This window comes from Hyperoodon ampullatus (genome assembly GCF_949752795.1).
Source record: "Hyperoodon ampullatus genome assembly, chromosome: 13".
NCBI classification, from domain to species: Eukaryota; Metazoa; Chordata; class Mammalia; order Artiodactyla; family Ziphiidae; genus Hyperoodon; species Hyperoodon ampullatus.
The window spans coordinates 89,312,256-89,333,372 of NC_136926.1; positions in this window are offsets into that span (position 1 = coordinate 89,312,256).

Sequence of the window (21,117 nt, forward strand, 5' to 3'; positions counted from 1 at the left end):
CAGAAAACCAAATGTTTTCATTTGTTAAAAATATACTGAACCTGAAGTCTGGTATTAAAGCTCATAAGTCAAGAGTTATTTTACAAATAAAGTAATTCTGTAGGTACAAAAATACTTCTCAGTGTAGACTTTTCCCCTCTTTTTCATACGCTGATAAGTCTTTTCTCCATTCAAAGATATGACAATAAATCTTTAGTGCCTTTAGAACAAACACTGAAAACACACACACAAGCTCTCCTCCTAACCTAACTGTTCATAAACCAGTGAAAGGGAAGGACTGTGTTGTTACTCAGGAATAAAATGTTGGCCCCTGGGTGTGGCTACTAATTGAAATTTAAACACAGGTTTTCAGGGGTCAAGGTGAAATGAGTAGACCGGAGCGAGGCTCCTGGTTGGTGTATTAAATCTCTGACGGTTTCCTAGAGGTAAATGTATTCATTTTGGGGAAATGGGCTTTCCCATAGCCTAGTTGTCCAGGTTAGTGGGTTGGGGTATTGCCAAGGAGCTCAAGTGTATTACTCTCCTTTGGACAGCTAAGCCTCCGTTTTTTCACACAATATAAAATAACTTAAAGCACCAGAAGCAGTAATGGAGACCATCCAGTTTAGACCTTAAGTCGTAGTGCTGGTGATACACAGCAGAGGCACCTGTGCAACATACTCAGAAGATAAGACAGTCTCTGGGAAATAAGATAATGTTACCGTACGGATTTTTAAAATATAATAGCTGCATGTCATTGCTATAATGTGCATTTTTGAGGCAGTCGTGAAACTGGTGTGTGATTGTTGGTGTGCTCTGTTGTAAATTCAAAGAGCTTGTTCAAGTTTTTTTTTTTTTTTTACCTATTGTTTTCAGAGTGTCTATTTTGAATTAAAACTTGTTACACCACTGCAAGTAGAATTGTTTAATTCTTTTAACTGTTAAAACATCACGGTGACTCAGGAACAATCTAAACGTGGAAGTAGATACCATATTTATTTTCTAAAAAACATTACTTGTCATTGTGAAAATAAGCACAACCCAGAAGGGCTAACTAATTACAGGGTCACAAAATAGATGTGGCTAGAGATCCTTGCCGTGTCTGGCAGTGGCTGGGAGTCGGCCTTTCTCCAGGTTGTGCTCTGTGCCGAACGGCGCAGCTTGCCGTCTGCATGGTTTGACCCTCCTTCAGTTGTGCACGTTAGGGGTTCTGTTGGCATTGGGGCCTGATCATTCTTTGCTCGGGTGACTGTCCTGCCCACTGCAGGATCGGGGCAGCATCCCTGGCCTCTACCCTCCAAGTCAGTAGCACCTCCACCCACCCCCCCGGGCTGGCAGATGTGTCCCTGCCAGGTGTCCCTGTGGGGCAGCATCAGCCCCTGAGGAGAACCACTGTGATGAAGGAATTCTGATTTCTAATTGTATTTCAGCTTTTGATGTGGAGTCTTTTTATAGTATGCTAGTTACTGGTTATTAAATAATGTTTTAGGCTTATGGATCAAAATCTGATATAAGCTGAGCTTCAAAAAGCACATGGGAGTTCTTGCAAATGTGAAAAATGAGTAAATTTATTACTGTTTTTGGCTCTGCCGTGCGGCATGCGGGATCTTAGTTCCCTGACCAGGGATTGAACCCGTGCCCCCTGCAATGGAAGCGTGGAGTCCTAACCACTGGACTGCCAGGGAAGTCCCTAAATGTATAATTTGCAAATGAAAAACTAAACTATAGATAAAGAGTGGTGGAGGCTTTTAAAACTATTCCATTAAAAGATTAGAAATTGAGAAGGAAAGGAGACAATCCTTTTTATGACCACAGTTACGAATAATTGTATACTTAAAAAATTTTTTTAATCTACATAGCATGAACTCTAAAAATATTTCATATTTGGAGACACTGCTTGGGAAAGATCCTCCGTGTTCTCCTTGCTGCAAGTAATAAATCCTCCCTTCTCCTACCCTCTTCCCCCCAGATTACATATTTGAAGTCTATTCAGTGAAAGACAAATTAGAATGTAGGATACTATTTTAGCTTCTGAATTCTGTTAACACATCTTTGTTTTGGATGTTATTTTTTAATAACTAGGAACCACATCACTTCATTTGTTACAGTGACTAATAAATGAGAGACAGTAATTCAGGAGTGCTCCAGAAAGCTTTTCATCCACCAAATAGGATAAGCACCTTCACCACCCACACCTTGGGTTAATTCTTTTGGTCACTGCTCTCCCACGCGTCCCTCAGCATGCTGCTTCCAGAATGAAACTGCCAGCAAATCTCAGTCTGTCGGATTGCCTTAGCAACTCAGCTGAGGAACAAGTCGGCTTTGATTTCACCTTGTCCTAAGGCCCATGAATGTTTTCTTTAGAAAGCTGCAGGCGAGTGAGGTAGGAAGGGCTGAGTGTGGACCCTACGGCTCTCGAGGACAGTAGGCCTCGGAGTCTGACCGTGCAAGAAGCTGCGGGACTCCGACACAGCTGCAGGAGTGCCTGCCTTCAGTTTCTGTGATGTGGGCCACAGGGCTGGCATGAGGGCAGGCAGACAGCAGAGATGGCTGTGTCGAGGACAGTGCTGGGTGCGAGGGCAGTGTTGGTACCACAGTGGCTTGAAGACTACATGGTATAGGTGGTGTCCGCCCACTCTAGCCCCTTCACCCTCATCAGTGAGATCAAACAAAACATAGCCAATCAGTGAAGAAGCCAGGCCGGTCCTGAAAAACCAACGGGGGCCAGAAGACCCTCATCCACATACCACCAGATAACCACAAAAAACTAGCCTTCTGTGTCACTACACTGGACTGGTACTCCCGGGCCAAGGGGCTCTTCCAGGAATCCCTGGTCCGGGTGGTTCTCAGGAAAGGGCTGTTGATCATATGAGACTTGTCAGTTGGCCTCCCTGGTGCTGTGGACACATCATCCTCTCCCTCAAGCTCAGGCCAGTTCAGTCTCCCTTGCAGAAGCCATGTGGTTCTGGTTCTTCATTCAGTTTTGAAATAAGACCTCTGGAAATCCTACGCTGTGCTGTAGTTGGGCAGCAGCTGGGCCAGGCCTGCAGTAGACGGTTGCTCTTCTGCCCCCGAGTTCCCAGGGGTGTGTGGCCAGGGAGGGCAGTCGCCCACCTCCTGTTACCCTTTTCCAACAGCTCTTCACATATGGTTATGTGCAGCTGTCTAAGAGTTCCCTAAAGAAAGCAACAACCCTGACCAATTAAGAAAAGAAAAAACGGCGCCCAAACACTAACCTAGTTTTTACATTGTTTTTAAACAGACCTTCCTAGTAGATAATAAACATTTATCAACAGTTTACTATTGCTAGGAAATGGGCCGAGTATTTTAAGGACAATGATAATGATCTACTTAGTGCTTACTCAGGCTGTGCACAGCTGACATGCATTTTAACTCTCAACAATCCTACAAGGTAAATGGTAGTACCTCGTTTTGCCTAAAAGGAAACTGAGGCATGGAGAGGTTAAGTAAGTTGCCCAAGGCAGGGAGCTAGTTAGGTGAAAGGAGCTATAGGGCGATACCTGAGGGCCGAGCGTCACGCTCTTAGCTGGGATGATACATTCCTCTGTCCACGTATTTCCCCACTTAAGCCTCATAATACTCTTAGGATGTAGGTTTTATTTTATCTGCATTTTAAAGATGAAGAAAGGGATCCAAGGTAGAGTGACCAGCTGTACCAGTTTACTCAGGACTGAGGGATTTCTCTGAACTTTCAGTACCAAAACTGGGAGCATCCAGGCAGGTGGGGATAAGTTGGTCACCCTACTCAGAGGTCAGTTCACCCCCCACGGTGACATGTCCCTTAACTGATGCAGTACTGGCTGTAATAAATCTCTGTCTGCTCTCTCTAGACGCACACGTAGCCCTTTAGGTGTCGAGATATACAGGGTCTCCTGATCCTAAATGGTTACAGCACCAACAGTAACAGTGCCCTCCGGGTGCCAGGTGGTGTTCTGAATGCTTTGCGTAATGAACTCAATGACATGGTATGTTGTGAATGAAAAGTGAAAGGAGGGAAGTCCTGGTTAGAGCAACAATAAAAGAAGTACACACAGATTTGCTATTTAGATATCTTAGAATGTCTCCCCATGTTACTAAATAGAGTCCCTGCTGAACTATCAACTAAGGAATAAAAATTCCAACTATGAGGTACTGCCAGAAAACTTTTCTTTAGTTTTTTTTTTTTTTTTTAATATTTATTTATTTATTTATGTATTTGGCTGGGCCGGATCTTAGTTGTGGCATGCGGGATCTTCGTAGAGGCATTCGGGATCTTCAGTTGCGGCATGCGAACTCAGGTGCAGCATGTGGGGTCTAGTTCCCTGACCAGGGATTGAACTCGGCCCCCCTGCATTGGGAGCTCAGAGTCTTAGCCACTGGACCACTAGGGAAGTCCCACTTTTCTTTAGTCTTAAAAACTTAATTTCATTCTCTTACTGATAGTTATAATTTTAATGTTCTCAAACCAGTTCCTTTTTCATAGGTGCTGAGAGTAAATATCTAAACATGCATTCCTTAACATAAAGCTTCACCTTGTAGCACACCTGCTGATTTATACTTATGGAATCTATTTTTTCTGTTATGCAGTTATTAAATCTCAGCTTTAGAATTTTTCTAGTTTTTGATAACCTGTCCTAATTACTACTTAGTTTTTAAAATTTAAAAGTTTAAAAATCATTTTAGCAATAAAGATGTTCTAGAGGGAAACTCTTCATAGTAAGTGAATGTGCCCTAAGAACATACTACTTGTAACAGTGCCGAGTAGTTACTTTCTTTCAGATTCGAAACCTAGGATTTTCTTAATTTGTGGTCCATGAACCATCTGAGTAAAAAGTGTAAACACTGATGAAAGTTAAAGTCTAGATTATATTATCAGATTTTTCATAATATACAGATAAGATTACAATTTACTGGCACTATCAGCCTCAAAGGCCTATGTTAATGACACAGGAAAACAGCCTAAATTTTATGCTTATTTGGGATCAGATATCTAGGAGGGTTACCTTGTAAAGTAGATTAAAATCCAAATCAAAATCTGTTGTATCTGACAGGGATCTCTTAAGGCCACCATATTGGCAGGTGGAAAACAAATACTAACACCATTCACTCAGATGACCTAGCTCACTTTTTTGTTTTTTTTTAAGTCTTTATTGAATTTGTTACAACATTGCTTCTGTATTATGTTTTGGTTTTTTGGTCAGGAGGCATGTGGGATGTTAGCTCCCTGACCAGGGTTCAAACCCACACCCCTTGCACTGGAAGGCAGTCTTAACTACTGGACTGCCAGGGAAGTCCCCTAGCTCACATTTTGAGAGGGAAAACGTATATAACGCTGCTAAATAGTAGTTAACATTTGTTTTTCACAGCCTGTTAAAGAAGGTGCTTCCCAAACCACTTTTCTTTATCCCACTCATAAAATCATGAGCAGTGTTCGTTTGCTTTTAAACAAACAAAAAATTACATAAATTCCTTTTCAGAAGGAAAACTTTAACAATTAAAATTTAGAATTTTATAATATTTAAATTATAAATCAAACTTCAGCCATATAGGTATGTTTGCTATGAACAAACTAAGATCCTGTGGTCATACTATCAAATGCAAATTCAGAATTAGTTGTCATAAATGAATATATTTTTTCAGAAATTAGTTGCTTACAGTTTACAATCCACGATATGGAAAGTTTAATATATTAATTTACCATTTGCCTAAACATAATCTAGAGAAAATTGAATAATAGCAACGAATAATGGTTCGGTAGTTTTTCTTAAAACAACGTTTCTATATAGATCTATCTTGAGCGTTAGCTGAGTTGTAAAATCCGTAAAAACAACAGTTTTGTTAGAGTTTATAGATAAGTTGACTCATTTTGCCTCCCCCATCCTCTGTGGAGCAGCTTTCAGAATTGTTAGACTGAAGACCCAGAAAATCCTACATTGTCTATGAAATAGTGATACTGACACACATACACACACACAAATGCACACACAAGTTAATATGATATCAAACTTAGACTACATCTCACAGATTCTAGAAGGAGTTTCTATGCAGACTTAGATTTAAGGTCTTCTCATTACAAGGAAAGCACCTTTGGTCCTAAAAAGGACAGGAGATTTACCCTCAGTTTGCTGTTGTCTTGTGGAAGATGACTTAAGAAAACACTGGGAAAGTCATGAGATCATTTTAAAGAAATTATGCATTTTGCAGGGAAGGTAATTTTTGGTTATTTTTAAAATTTAATTTTGTCTAGATTTTATATGTGCTTTCAAATAACTAACTGGAGTGGCTATGTACACCAATAAGACAACTTACACAGGAGAAGGAGGGCAGCTGATGCAGGAATTTCTGAAGCTCACTGGGGAAGCCTAAGTTTAGCCCTGCCAGTGGCTTGCTCCCCACTCCAGTCACATGACTCCACGCATGTTAGCAGAGGCCTTCTCACTACGTTCAGCTCTAAGGTGAGTGCCCTTCTAATAACTTATCAGAAGATCAGTAGCCTCGCACCAGAACTCACATTGTTATCACAGTAGTTCTTGGTGCCCTGTTTCCTTGTTGCCATATATTTCACTGCTGACCTTGTTTTTATTTTATTTATACCTGTTTTTATACAGGTGGTGGTAGTGACCATCTTGGTCCAATAAGTCACTAATTTAGAAGTAAGCAGGATACACATATATCAACACGCAGTACGTAGAGTTTTCTAACCATATCCTAGCTATTGGCATTGCCAATTTTTTGGCCTCTACATAACATTCTGTGTTACATGATTTGATGACTAAAGGTGAAGCTGGGATACTAAAAATAAATGTATTGTTATTGACAACATGGAATCAACTCAGAATTTTAAAAACGAAAATGGAAAATCTTGGTAAATTCATTATGAGATCTATTCAGTAATCAAAGTAGATTGACATTACTGTGATTACAGGTTCTTATCTATCTGAGTCCCACTTAGAAATGAATCTTTAAATATATGTTTAGAACTGCACACTTTTTTTTTTTTTTGGGCTGTGCCACACGGCTTGCGGGATCTTAGTTCCCCAACCAGGGATTGAACCTGCGCCCTCCGCAGTGAAAGCATGGAGTCCTAACCACTGTACCACTGGGGAATTCCCAGAATTGTACACTGTTGTCCAAATGAAACATATCTTATTTCCAGGATCAAAATACCCATAATGTCTGAGGGTTGCAGTGTAATTAAATGATATCCTCAATCTAATTTCTCAACACTTAAGAAGTTCAGGGTGTGAACTACTTAACCTTACTCTGCCATCTGAGAAGCTACGCCGGTTCTGGCTGTACTGTGCCTGTTTTTCCATTCACAAAATGGCAGGTGGGGAGAGGTGATTCCTTCTGTGTGTCATAAGAAATGGCCTCAGTATAATCATATGTTTTATTTTCAATGCACTAGAAATAGAGAATGGGTCTTTGCCAATTCCTGGACAGTTAGTAATTAACTGCTTCCTTGCGATGACTTGTGTAAGGATAGATTATCAGTTGGCATCAGTGCATTCCTGTCCTGCAGGGTTGCCAGAGTGTCTACAAAAAACACTAGACACCCAATGTCTTGTAATAACCTATAATGGAATATAATCTGCAAAAAAGCCTAGTCACTGTGCTGTATGCCTAAAACTAACACAATGTTGTACATCAACTATACTTCAATTAAAAAAAAGACCAGACAAAGAGTTCAGAACACAGTATATTCTTGAGGGTAACCATAAGAGTCTTTTGCCTTCTAATATAAAGTCCACCTCAATCTAGATCATTTGGTTGTAACTCAAACTATGTAGACTAGCATAAAAGTCTAAGGGATTGTCTTTCATTACATTTCTCCATGCACCCCGCATGGTCAGGACCTTTTGCCCATGAGGATAAGCAATGTGAAGGAAGACAGTGGCAGAATGATTAATTTTCTTTGATTTAAAATTTAATATTCATTTATTTAAAAAATTAAGCTGCTGTCTACATTTGGTAATGTTATATTCTTCCAGTAGTGGTTTCTCACTGCTAAGATGCTATTTGTGTGCATAGTCAAAGATTATCAGCAACATTATTTTGTAAGTATTTCACTATCGGGATAGTATTGTAGACTTTTCTTCCTAAAGCAGTAAAGTACCTTTGGACCAGGTTTTCCTGGGTATGTGCTATATATATCTGTCTGCCTATCATAGTTTATATTGATTGAGATGATATGTCCAGTAGTAGAAAGATGCTAATAAAAATGCAAAGGGCAACTTGAGTCCCAGTAAAACAAGGTGAAGTGCTTTGACTGTTGAGTTCATCTGAAGCTGTCAGAATATGTTACACACATCAAGTGTGTCTGCCTCACTTCAGGGGCTTTAGGGAAGTGGGAGGTGCACTTCCACGTACAAGACGTGCAGAGTCCCTACAAACCTAAAATCTAAAAGAAAAGGGTGAGGCTAGAACAAGTTACTCTGATGACATAATTTTGGATAAATGTGGTCTTCATTACTGCATAACGTATTATAGGTTTCTAAAATTTGTCAAAATCAGCCTTTCATGTTGGACCTTTTGCGTTCAGTGGTTCCGTCCCTCGTCACTGGAGGCTCCGGGGGTTTGTTCATGCATGTGTGACTTGGGTCTGTGTTTACATGGCTTCAGCCCCTTCCCCCTGGTTCGTTCTCATATTTTCACCTGAGCCCACCTGTGAGTTGGCATTAAATTGCCACAGACTGAAGCGTGAACTGCCCTAGAGATTTAAATCCTAACGTTGATTCCTTGCCAGGTGCTAGTTACAAAATCATAACCTGAAATGAAAAGATGGTAAATAGATCAAATAGCTTTTTTTTTCTGTTGCAAATTCGGTTGGCATCTGAATATTTGGATAGATTAATTAAAAATCCAAATATCTTGGTAATTTAAATATATGACTGTGTCTTAGTGTTTAAATCACAGCAATGTTTGAGATATAATCCAACATACCCGCAAACTCATCAGCTGTCCTTAGAAGTCTTCAAGACTCCTGTCTGAATCTTTGTTCTGTAATAAAGAAACATTAGTTTAGGATTAACTGAATTTGTGCATTTGATTTATGAATAAAAATTCTTTTTTAAGTTTTTAACGACTGTGCAAAGAATAATGTTGGTTATTAACTTGGTAATTTGAATTGCAAAACTTTTTACATGGAATGCTTATGTTTTTAAGTTGATAGCGTTGCTTAATAGAAGTAACTATTAATTCAGTTTGATTAACTTGTTTCCATTATCGCCATTTGTAAAACCTGACAGGAATTTTACAAATGAGCAGGGGCTGAGGTGCTTTCTGACTTGTATTAATTTTAAAGGCTACATTTTCAAAACCTCTTGATCACGTGCAATGGTGCCATGCTAAGTATGCGATGCAGCCACTGAAGATGGCGACCAGTGTGGTTGTAGATGGGCACATGTAGCCACGAGGTACCTCACTCATCCATTCGTCGTTCCCAGCTACTTCAGTGGTGATGCCAGAGGGAGCAGACTTGCCTCAGGTGTGCCCTGAGCCCGAATCCAGCACCTGTGCCCTGTCGACTAAGAACCGTGCCTTCCTGAGCTGCTTCCTTAACGAAGGTTCATACTCCTTGGGCCCTATGCGTTGTTTGATGGTAAATGAGGCTTTCTTTAAAGGCAAGTTTTGAGAGTTCCAATAAGAAATAGGTGTGATTTTTTTTTTATGTTTCAATAGAAAATGGTTCTGAGAGTATGTATTTTGCATTTGCTTAGTACCTGCAGTCTGCCCACCTGAGTCTCTTGACAATCCTGTGGAAGAGATAAGTTAGGCTTTGCTTCTTGCTGATGAGCAAACTGGCCCAGAGAGGTAAACGACTTTTCTTAGGCCGTATGATACAGTGGTTGGCAGAGCCAGATCTAAATTGGAGTTACTGACTTATTTTCTAGCATGCGCTACCTCCCCATGAAGATAAGTCTTTAAAAAATAATGTTTTAACGTGTGATAACAGATGACCTCAGTGAGAGAGAAATGGGGAAGCTGCTCAATCAACCCAGGTGCAGCCGAGGCTGCTCACTGGTGGAGGGGAGGGAGAAGAGGCCAGCAACACCTGGGAGCACTTGAAGCAGCACCTGAAAGTGGGGTCCTTGGAACAGGAATCCAACAGGCCTGCTGCTTTAAACTGATGTGATTCCCACAAATTGAAGGAAACGGCAAACTGACGCAACTTGTATTTGACTTTCAGATTCTCCAACAGTGTTTTTCAACCTGGGAAGGGCTGAACACCCTACAAAGATTAAGGAGGGTGAGAAAGAAACACTTTCAAAGCTGGACAGCCCTAAAGCCCAAGCGAATCGCAAGCTGCTAACAGCAGTGCACGTGACTGCGGGATCTCCACCCCCGACCCTGACGTCAGCAAACCTTCCCGTGGTCTTCAGCAAGGACGGATTCTGCTCTGGACGGCCCAGAACTTACTTGAAGAAAGCGTTCTGCTGTTTGAAGAGGTCAGGATAAGTGTTGTCTGAGAGGATGTGAGTGATTCCGTGGCCCCGGAGCCTGCCTGCTCTGACACCTCGGCCTTGCCTCATTTCAGGTTCAGAGAAAATTCAAGTCTCCGGCTCCACCAAAACCCTACGACACTAGCTCCACCCCTTCAGCAGAGGCACAGCCCAGTGGCGAGGAGGAACCCCTCCAGGGTGGCTGGAGCACCTTCTCCTGACACAGGCTGCCCTTCCAAGGTGGGTGATGGTGTCTCACTAATCGCTGTGCCAGCTGGGCTTGTGCAAGGATAGTGTAAAAGGCTTTGTTCTTTAAAACATGTAGAGTAGGGCTTCCCTGGTGGCGCAGTGGTTGGGAGTCCGCCTGCTGATGCAGGGGACGCGGGTTCGTGCCCCGGTCTGGGAAGATCCCACGTTGGGCCCGTGAGTCATGGCCGCTGGGCCTGCGCGTCCGGAGCCTGTGCTCCGCAATGGGAGAGGCCACAGCAGTGAGAGGCCTGCGTACCGCAGGGGAAAAAAAAACAAAAAAAAAACCTGTAGAGTATAAGTGGCACATGAGTCCTGTCTTTGCTGCAAGGGTCTGGGGTTCATCCCGTGCTTCTCCTTTGGGTACTGAATTCTGCATTCAGTTAGGAAGCATCACATTCAAGTTACTCCTTGTCCCCAGACCTCACTGCCCTCACCTTTCTGCCTGGAACGCTCCAAGCCACGCTTAAAGCAGCTACTCCTTTTGTTCCTCAAACTAAGACCAGCGTGATCCTTAGATTCATTGTCGAGAAATTAATGTAATCTGGGAACGTGTCATGTGACCTTTAAGGCCCATTCATGCACGGACCCCAAAATTATTCATTGCTCCACATATTCCTATCAGACCACAGGTCAGCAGGGCAGTGTGTGTGTGCAAAAGAATGTTTGTACACAGGCACCTGAAAAGAGAGGGAAGGAGCCTGGATGAACAAATCAGCTAAGAATCCAAAGCATTATTTCTAGACTGCTTATGACCAGAAATTTGTACTCATTCCTTTTTTCCCCCAATTTAAAAAATTTTAGAATACATGTAATATAAAATCTACCATCTTAACCATTCTTAAGTGTACAGTTTGGTGGCATTTAAATACATTCATATTGTTGTGGAACCGTCACCACCATCCATCCAGGGAATTTTTTTTTTTTTCCGGTACGCGGGCCTCTCACTGTTGTGGCCTCTCCCGTTGCGGAGCACAGGCTCCGGACGCGCAGGCCCAGCAGCCATGGCTCACGGGCCCAGCCGCTCTGCGGCATGCGGGATCTTCCCGGACCGGGGCACGAACCCGTGTCCCCTGCATCGGCAGGCGGACTCTCAACTACTGTGCCACCAGGGAAGCCCCAGGGAACATTATTATCTTCCCAAATTGAAACGCTGTCTCTATTCAACACTAACTCCCATATTTCCCCTCCCCCAGCCCCTGGAACCCAGCATTCTACTTTCTGTCTCTATGTATGATTTTGCCAACTCTAGTGATCTCCTTTAAATGGAATCATTCAGGATTTGTCCTTTTGTGACTGGCTCATTTCACTCAGCATAATTCCTCCAGTTTCATCCATGTTGTGGTGTGTGTCACAGTGTCCTTCCTCTTAAAGGCTGAATATTTGGTCACATGTATTTCCGTTTTTTGTTTATCTGTTCATCCTTTGATGGACACTGGGGTTACTTCCACGGTTTACCTACTGTGAACAAAGCTGCTGTGAACATGGGTGCCAAGATGCCATGCTCATTTGCTTTCAGTTAACGCTCAGCATGTCTGGGCTCCCGTGAGGCTCAGCTATGACCTCTATGTGTCCGGGGAGATGGGCTGCAGAAGCCCTTGCTGCACCTGGTGAGAGATGAGATGTGACTCCCTTCTTTGTGTTTTTCTGTATTTTACAAATTTTCTAAAATTAAAGTGCGTTTATTTAGTTCTTTAAAAATACAAGGAGTGTATCATCTAACAGTGCTACCAGTTGGGAAAGGTGATTAAATCCAATTGACCCACACATAAGTGAGATCACTGTATTTGTCTTTCTCTGACTTACTTCACTTAGTGTGATGCCTTCAAGGTCCATCCATGTTGTCACAAATGGCAAGAGTTTATTTTTTATGGCTGAGTAGTATTCCATTGTATGTATGTGTGTGTATTTATGTAAATATATATTAATGAGAATTATATGTATATAATTACACTAGGCCTGTCTATATTTTCTTTATATATTTAGGAGCTCCTATGTTGGGTGCATAAATATTTACAATGTTATATCCTCTTGTGGATTGACCCCTTTATCACTATGTAATGCCCTTTTTGTCTCTTATTACAGACTTTGTTTTAAAGTCTCTTTTGTCTGATATAAGTATAGCAGCCACAGCTTTCTTTTGGTTTCCATTTGCATGGAACATCTTTTTCCATCCCTTCACTTTCAGTCTGTGTGTAATGGAGACAGCATATAGATGAGTCTGTTTTTTTTTAATCCATCAGCCACTCTGTCTTTTGGTTGGAAAATTTAATCCATTTAAATTTAAATTTATTATTGATAGGTATGTACTTATTCCCATTTTGTTAACTGGTTTCTGGCTGTTCTGTAGTTCCTCTATTTCTTCTTCTCTTGCTCTCTTCCTTGTGGTTTGATTACTTTCCTTAGTGCTGTTCTTAGAGTCCTTTCTCATTACCTTTTGTGTGTCTGCTATAGGTTTTTGTTTTGTGATCACCATGAGGCTCACATCTAACAATCTATATTTTTGACAGTCTACTTTAAGTTGATAACAACCTAACTTTGAACACATTCTAAAGCTCTACATCTCTAAAGCCCCCCCAACATTTTATGTTGTTGAAGTCACATTTTACATCTTTCATCTTGTATATCCCTTAATATTATTGTAGTTATCGTTACTTTTACTACTTTTGTCTTTTAACATTTATATTAGCTTTGTAAGTGATTACTGCACTACCTTTACCTTTATCAGTGAGAATTATACTTTCATATGTTTTCTTCTTAATAATTAGAGCTTAAAGTCATCCTTTTAACATTTCTTTTAAGGCCAGTTTAATGCTGATGAACTGCATTAGCTTCTGCTTCTCTGGAAAACTCTTTATCTCTCTTTCAATTCTGATTGATAACTTTGCCAGGTAGAATATTCTTGGTTAGAAATTTTTTTCTTTCAGCACTTTGAATATATTGTGCTACCCCTTCCTGGCCTGCAAAGTTTCTGCTGAAAATACTGCTGATAGTATTATGGGGGGGTCTCTTGTATGTAATAAGTTGTTTTTCTCTTGCCGCTTTTTTTGGAAGTATAGTAGATTTACAATATTACATTAGTTTCAGGTGTACAGCATAGTGAATACATATTTTTATAGATTATACTCCATTAAAAATTATTATAGAATCATGATTATAATTCCCTGTACAATATATCCTTGTTGCTTATCTATTTTACACATAGTATTCAATAGTTTCTATAACTTAATCCCATCCCCCTAACATGCTCCTCCCCACTTCCCTCTCCCCAGTGGTAACCACTAGTTTGTTTTCTATATCTGTGAGCCTGTTTCTGTTTTGATATATACATTCATTAGTTTTATTGTTTAGATTCCACAAATAAATGACATCATACGGTATTTGTCTTTCTCCGTCTGATTTATTTCACTAAACATAATATTCTCTAGGTCCATCCACATTGCTGCAAATGGCAGTGTTTCATTTTTTGCTTATGGCTGAGTAATATTCCGTGTGTGTGTGTGTATGTGTTGTATCATTTATCCATTTGTCTCTTGATGGACACTTACGTTGCTCCCATATCTCGGCAATTGTAAATAATGCTGCTCTGAACGTTGGGGTGCATGTATCTTTTCAAATTAGTGCTTTGATTTTTTTCTGGATAATACCCAGGAGTGGAATTGCCAGGTCATATGATAGTTCTGTTTTTAGTTTTTTGAGAAAGCTCTGTACTGTTTTCCACAGTGGCTTCACCAATTTAAATTCTCACCAGTACGAGTTCCCCTTTCTCCACATCCTTGCCAACATTTGTTATTTGTAGACTTTTTGATGATAGCCATTCTGACAGGTGTGAGGTGATATTTCACCTGTTGTTGTTTTGGTTTACATTTCTCTAATAATTAGTGATAGCATTTTTTCATGTGCCTGTTAGCCATCTGTATGTCTTCTTTGGAAAAATACCTATTCAGGTCTTCTGCCCATTTTTTGATTGAGACGTTTGTTTTTATTGATATTGAGGTGTATGATGTGTTTATATATTTTGGATATTAACCTCTTGTCAGTCATATCATTTACAAATATTTTCTTCCATTCACTAGGTTGTCTTTTCGTTTTGTCAGTGGTTTCATCTGCTGTACAAAAGCTTTTAAGTTTAATACTTTTCTTTTGCCTTAGGAGACAGGTCCAAAAAATACTGTTATGATTTATGTCAAAGGATGTTCTGCATATATTCTCTTCTAGGAGTTGTATGGTTTCAGGACTTATATTTAGGTCTTTAATTCATGTGAGTTTATTTTTGTATATGATATGAGGAAATATTCTAATCTCATTCTTTTACATGTAGCTGTTCAGTTTTCCCAGCACCACTTATTGAAGAGACTGTCTTTTTTCCATTGTATATTATTGCCTCCTTTGTCATAGATTAATTGACCATAGTAAGTGGTTTTATTTCTGGGCTGTCTATTCTGTTCTATTGGTCAATGTGTCTGTTTTTGTGCCAGTACCATACTATTTTGATTACTGTAGCTTTGTAGTATAGCCTGAAGCCAGGGAGCATCATACCGCCAGCTCTGTTCTTCTTTCTCAAGATTTTTTTTGTTATTTGGGGTCTTTTGTGTTTCTATGTAAATTTTAGGATTATTTGTTGTAGTTATGTGAAAAATGTCATGGCTATTTTGATAGGGATTGCATTAAATCTGTAGATTGCTTTGGGTAGTATGGCCATTTATTTATTTATTTTTATAGCTGTTTCAGCTCTTTTTTAAAAAAATTTTTAAATTTTATTTTATTTATTTTTGGCTCTATTGTGTCTTAGTCACAGCACGCGGGATCTTCATTGAGGCATGTGAGATCTTTTGTTGCAGCACGTGAGCTCTTCGTTCCAGCACGCGGGCTTCTCTCTAGTTGTGGCGTGCGGGTTTTCTCTTCTCTAGTTGTGGCGTGCAGGCTCCAGAGTGCATGGGCTCTGTAGTTTGCGGCACACAGGCTTTCTAGTAGAGGTGCACGAGCTCAGTAGTTGTGGTGCACGGGCTTAGTTGCCCTGCAGCATGTGGCATCTTAGTTCCCTGACCAGGGATCGAACCCGTGTCCCCTGCATTGTAAGGTGGATTCTTTACCTCTGGACCACCAGGGAAGTCCTAGTAGGATGGCCATTTTAACAATATTAATTCTTCCAATCCAAGAGCACGGGGTATCTTTCCATTTCTTTGTATCATCTTCAGTTTTCTTCATCAGTGTTTTATAGTTTTCAGAGTATAGGTCTTTCACCTCCTTGGTTAAGTTTATTCCTAGGTATTTTATTCTTTTTGATGCAATTTTAAGTGGGATTTTTTTTGGCTTTCTCTTTCTGATAGTTCATCATTAATGTATAGAAAAGCAACAGACTTCTGTAGTTAATCTTGTAACCTGTAACTTCACTCAAATCATTTAGTGGTGGAGACTTTAGGGTTTCCTATGGATAGTATCATATCTTCTGAAAATACTGACAGTTTTACTTCTTCCCTTCCAATTTGGTTACCTTTTATTTCTTTTTTTGGGTCAGATCGCTGTGGCTAGGACTTCCAGTACTATGTTAAATATAAGGGGTGAGAGTGGGCATTCTTGTCTTCTTCCTGGTTTTAGAGGAAAAGCTCTTAGCTTTTCACCATTGAGTATGATGTTAGCTGTGGGTTTGTCATAATGGCCTTTATTATGTTGAGATATATTCTGTCTACAACTTTGAGGAGAGATCATGAATGGATGTTGCACTTTGTCAGATGCTTTTTCTGTGTTTATTGAGATGATCATGTGATTTTGATCCTTCCTTTTGTTAATGTGGTACATCTCATTGATTGATTTGTGGATATTGAACCATTCTTATGTCCCTGGAATAAATCCCACTTGATCATGGTATATGATCCTTTTATATATTGTTGTATTCAGTTTGCTAATACTTTGTTGGGAATTTTTGCATCTATATTCATCAAAGATATTGGCCTGTAATTTTCTTTTTTTGTATTGTCTTTGGTTCTAGTGTCAGGTGATGGTGGCCTCACAGAATGAATTTGGGAGTGTTCTGCCTTCAGTTTTTTGGAATAGTTTGAGAAGGATATGTATAAGCTCTTCTTTATATGTTTAGTAGAATTCCTCTGTGACACTGTCTGGTCCTGACTTTTGTTTGTTGGCAGTTTTTTTGTTTTTTTTTTTGTTTGTTTTTTACTACAAATTCAATTTCACTATTAATGTTTCACAGATTGTCTATTTCTTCCCGATTCAGTCTTGGAAGATTGTATATTTCTAGAAATGTATCCATTTCTTCTAGGTTGTCTTATTTGTTGGCATATAAGTATACTTAGTGCTCTCTTATGAATTTTTGTATCTCTGTGTTATTGGTTGTTATTTCTCTTCTTTCATTTCTTTCTTTCTTTCTTTTTTTTGCCTCTATTTTTATTTGTTTCCTCTCTGATCTTTTTTATTTCCTTCCTTCTGCTGACTTTGGTCTTTGTTTGTTCTTCTTTTTCTAATTCCTTTCACTGGTAGGTTAGGTTGTTTATTTGAGATTTTTGTTTGTTTGTTTCTGTATCACTTTAAACTTCCCTTTTAGAACTGCTTTGGCTGCATCCCATAGATTTTGGAAAGTTGTGTTTTTATTTCCATTTGTCTTGAGGTATTTTCTGAATTCCTCTTTGATTTCTTCATTGATCCAATGTTTTTTTAGTAGCATGTTGTTTAATCTCCACATGTTTGTGCTTTTCCTATTTTTTGTCCTGTGATTGATTTCTAGTTTTATACTGTTGTGGTCCAAAAAAAATGTTGATATAATTTCTTTTAAATTTGTGAGGCTTTTTTGTGGCCTAGCATGTGATCTGTCCTCAAAAACGTTCCATATGCACTTGAAAAGAATGTGAATTTTTCTGTTTTTGGATGGAATGTCCTGGAGATATCTATTAAGTTCAACTGGTCTATTGTGTCATTTATAACCACTGTTTCCTTATTGATTTTCTGTAAGTGGGGTGTTAATTATTATTTTATTATTGTCAGTTTCTCCTTTTATGTATTTCAGTATTTGCTTTATATATCTAGAAGTATTTGCTTTATATATCTAGAAGAAGTATTTGCTTTATGTATCTAGAAGCTCCTATATTAGGTGCATTTATGTTAACAAATGTTATATCCTCTTCGTTTTTTTTTTTTTTTTTTGCGGTACGCGGGCCTCTCATTGCTGTGGCCTCTCCCGTTGCGGAGCACAGGCTCCGGACGCGCAGGCTCAGAGGCCATGGCCCACGGGCCCAGCCGCTCTGCAGAATGTGGGATCTTCCCGGACCGGGGCACGAACCTGTGTCCCCTGCATCGGCAGGCGGACTCTCAACCACTGCGCCACCAGGGAAGCCCTCCTCTTTGTTTTTTAAAAAATAAATTTATTTTATTTTTGGCTGCATTGGGTCTTTGTTGCTGCACACAGGCTTTCTCTAGTTGCGGCGAGCGGGGGCTACTCTTCGTTGTGATGCGCGGGCTTCTCATTGCAGTGGTTTCTCTTGTTGTGGAGCACAGGCTCTAGGCACGCGGGCTTCAGTAGTTGTGGCATTCGGGCTCAGTAGTTGTGGCTCGCAGGCTCTAGAGCGCAGGCTCAGTAGTTGTGGTGCATAGGCTTAGTTGCTCTGCGGCATGTGGGATCTTCCCGGACCAGGGCTCGAACCTATGTCCCCTGCATTGGCAGGCAGATTCTTAACCACTGTGCCACCAGGGAAGTCCCTATATCCTCTTCTGGTGTTGATTCCTTTATCATTATAAAATGCCCTTCTTTGTCTTTTGTATAGACTTTGTTTTAAAGTCTGTTTTGCCTGATATGAGTATTGTTACCCCAGCTTTCTTGACATTTCCATTTGCATGCAATATCTTTTTCTATCCCTTACTTTCAGTCTGTGTGTGTCTTTAGCTCTGAAATGAGTCTTTTGTAAGCAGCATACATATGGGTCTTTGTTTTTTTGGCTGTGCTGTGTGGCATGTGGTATCTTAGTTCCCAGACCAGGGATCAAACCTATGCCCCCTGCAATGGAAGCGTGGAGTCTTAACCACTGGACTGCCAGGAAGTCCCTAGCCAACCTGTGACTTTTGATTGGTGCATTTAGTCCATTGACATTTAAAGTGATTACTGATAGGAATGTACTTATTGCCATTTTGTTACTTGTTTGCTGATTGTTTTTGTAGTTCTTCTCTGTCTTCCTTTAGTTTCTTCCCTTGTGGTTTGATAATTTGCTTTAGTGTTCCTTTCTCTCTAGTTTTTCTGTATCTATTGTAGGTTTCTGATTTGTGGTTACCATGGGGTTCATATATTTCGACCTATAACTATATCTACCTGTTTTAAACTTGTAGTCATTTAAGTTCAAAAAGATCTAAAAGATTCTTCTGAAAGAGCTACATTTTTTTAACTTTCACATCTTATGAGTTTTTGATGTCATACTTTACATCTTCATGTTTATCCCTAACTGTTTATTATAGTTCATTTTACAATTTTTTGCTTTTTAATCTTTGTACTAGCTTATTGAAGTGGTCAATCCACAGCCTTTAATATACATTTGACTTTACTAGTGGGATTTTTCCTTTCCTATGGATTCTTTGTTCTTGTAGCCTTTTGTTTTCTGCTTAGAAAAGACCCTTTAGCATTTCTTTTAGGGTCAGTTTAGTATTGATGAACTCTTTTTGTTTTTGCTTATCTGAGAAATTCTTGATCTCTCCCTCAATTCTGACTGGTTATTTTGCTGGGTAGAGTATCCTAGTTTGTAGATTTTTCCCTTTCAGCACTTTAAATATATCATGCCCTTCCATTATGGCCTGCAAAGTTTCTGCAGAAAAATCAGCTGATAGCCTTTTGGGAGTTCTCTTGTATGTGACTCTTGTTTTTTCTCTTGCTGCCATTAGAATTCTCTCTTTATCTTTAACTTCTGCTGTTTTCATTATGACATGTCTTTGTGTGGGTGTCTTTGGGTTCATCTTGTCTGGGACTGTTCTTCCTGTACCTGAATATCTGTTTCCTTCTGCAGGTTTGGGAAGTTTTCAGCCATAATTTCATCAAACACATTTTGACCCCTTTTTCTCTCTCTTCTCCTTCTGGGACCCCTATAATTCAAATGTTGGTATGCTTGATGTTGCCCCAAAGGTTCCTTCAACTGTTTTCTTTTTTATGTTTCTCTTTTAGCTGTTCTGAATGAGTGATTTCATTATTCTATCCTCCAGATCACTTAGTATTCTTCTGTATCACCTAGTCTGCTGTTAATCCCTCTTGTGTATTTTTCATTTCAGTTACTGTATTCTTCAGTTCTGAGGAGTTCTTTTAATATTTTCTAGTTCCTTGTTAAATTTGTCATGTGTTCATCTCTTTTTTTCCGTCAGTATTCTTATTCCCAATGCTGTGAACTCTTCATCTGGTAAATTGTTTATCTGTGTTACATTAGTTGTTCTCACAAAGGTTTTTGTGTTTTTTCATTTGAAACAAATTCCTGTCTTCTCATTTTGCTCATCTTTCTCTGTCTCTATGAAACTAGATGAAGCAGTTACCGATCCCAGTCTTGGAGGGGTGGCCTTGTGTGGGGATGTCCCGACACAGTCTGCGTGTGCCAGCTGCTTTGCTGGGAGAGCTGGATCTGATGTGAGCATGAGTCACATCTTCCCCCAGGGTGTGCTGGCAGCTACCACCTTGGTAGGAGGTGTGGGGTTGGAAGTGGAGGTGGCAGAGTCAGGTGTGAGCTGGGGCCACTCCTCTGCTCAGTGGCCAGCGCCACCTTTCAGGGGTGAGGCAGGATCCCAGACCCTGAGGGTCAGTCTGAGCTGGTTCATTCCATGTAGGTGTGTGCCCTCCCCTCCAGGCATCAGCACCTCTGCTCCAGAGGGGAGCGTATTGGAGCGGGCACCCAGGGCTTGCTGGGGGGTGCCTGAGCAGCATGGGCACCAGTCACAGTTGCAGCCAATCCTGACCTGCTGTGAATGCCAGTAATAGCCATCCTCGCCCTGTTCAGGTGCTGTGCTGGTTGAGTCAGCTCTGGCTCCTCAACCAAGCACTCTCCTCGGCTGCGGCGGCCTTCACCCTCCTGAGGGGCTGCACCGCAGAGCAAGAGGGGCTGCAGGGGGTGGGGTGCTCAGTGTGGGCCTGGGCGTGGCCCGGGTTGGTTGTGGAAACTGACCAGAGCCCGGGCAGTTTCTGTCTGCATCCTCCACCTTTCCCTGGGAGTGAGCAAGCATGTGCCCACTCTTCACGAGTAGAGTCTAGGTTTGTCACATCCCCACTGCTGGTTCCACTGGTTTTCAAACCAGCTAAGGGGACTTGTCCTCCTCGTGTTGCAACCCAGGGCTGGGGTGCCCAGATGTGGTTCCAACTGCTCGCTCCCAGGGAGGATCTCCGAGTCAGTGTAATCCCCCTCCTTTGTGTCCCCTCCCAGGGGCACAGGTCCCGACCCCGTCGCTTCTCCCCCCTTCCTACTCAGCCCTGTAGGGCTCTGTC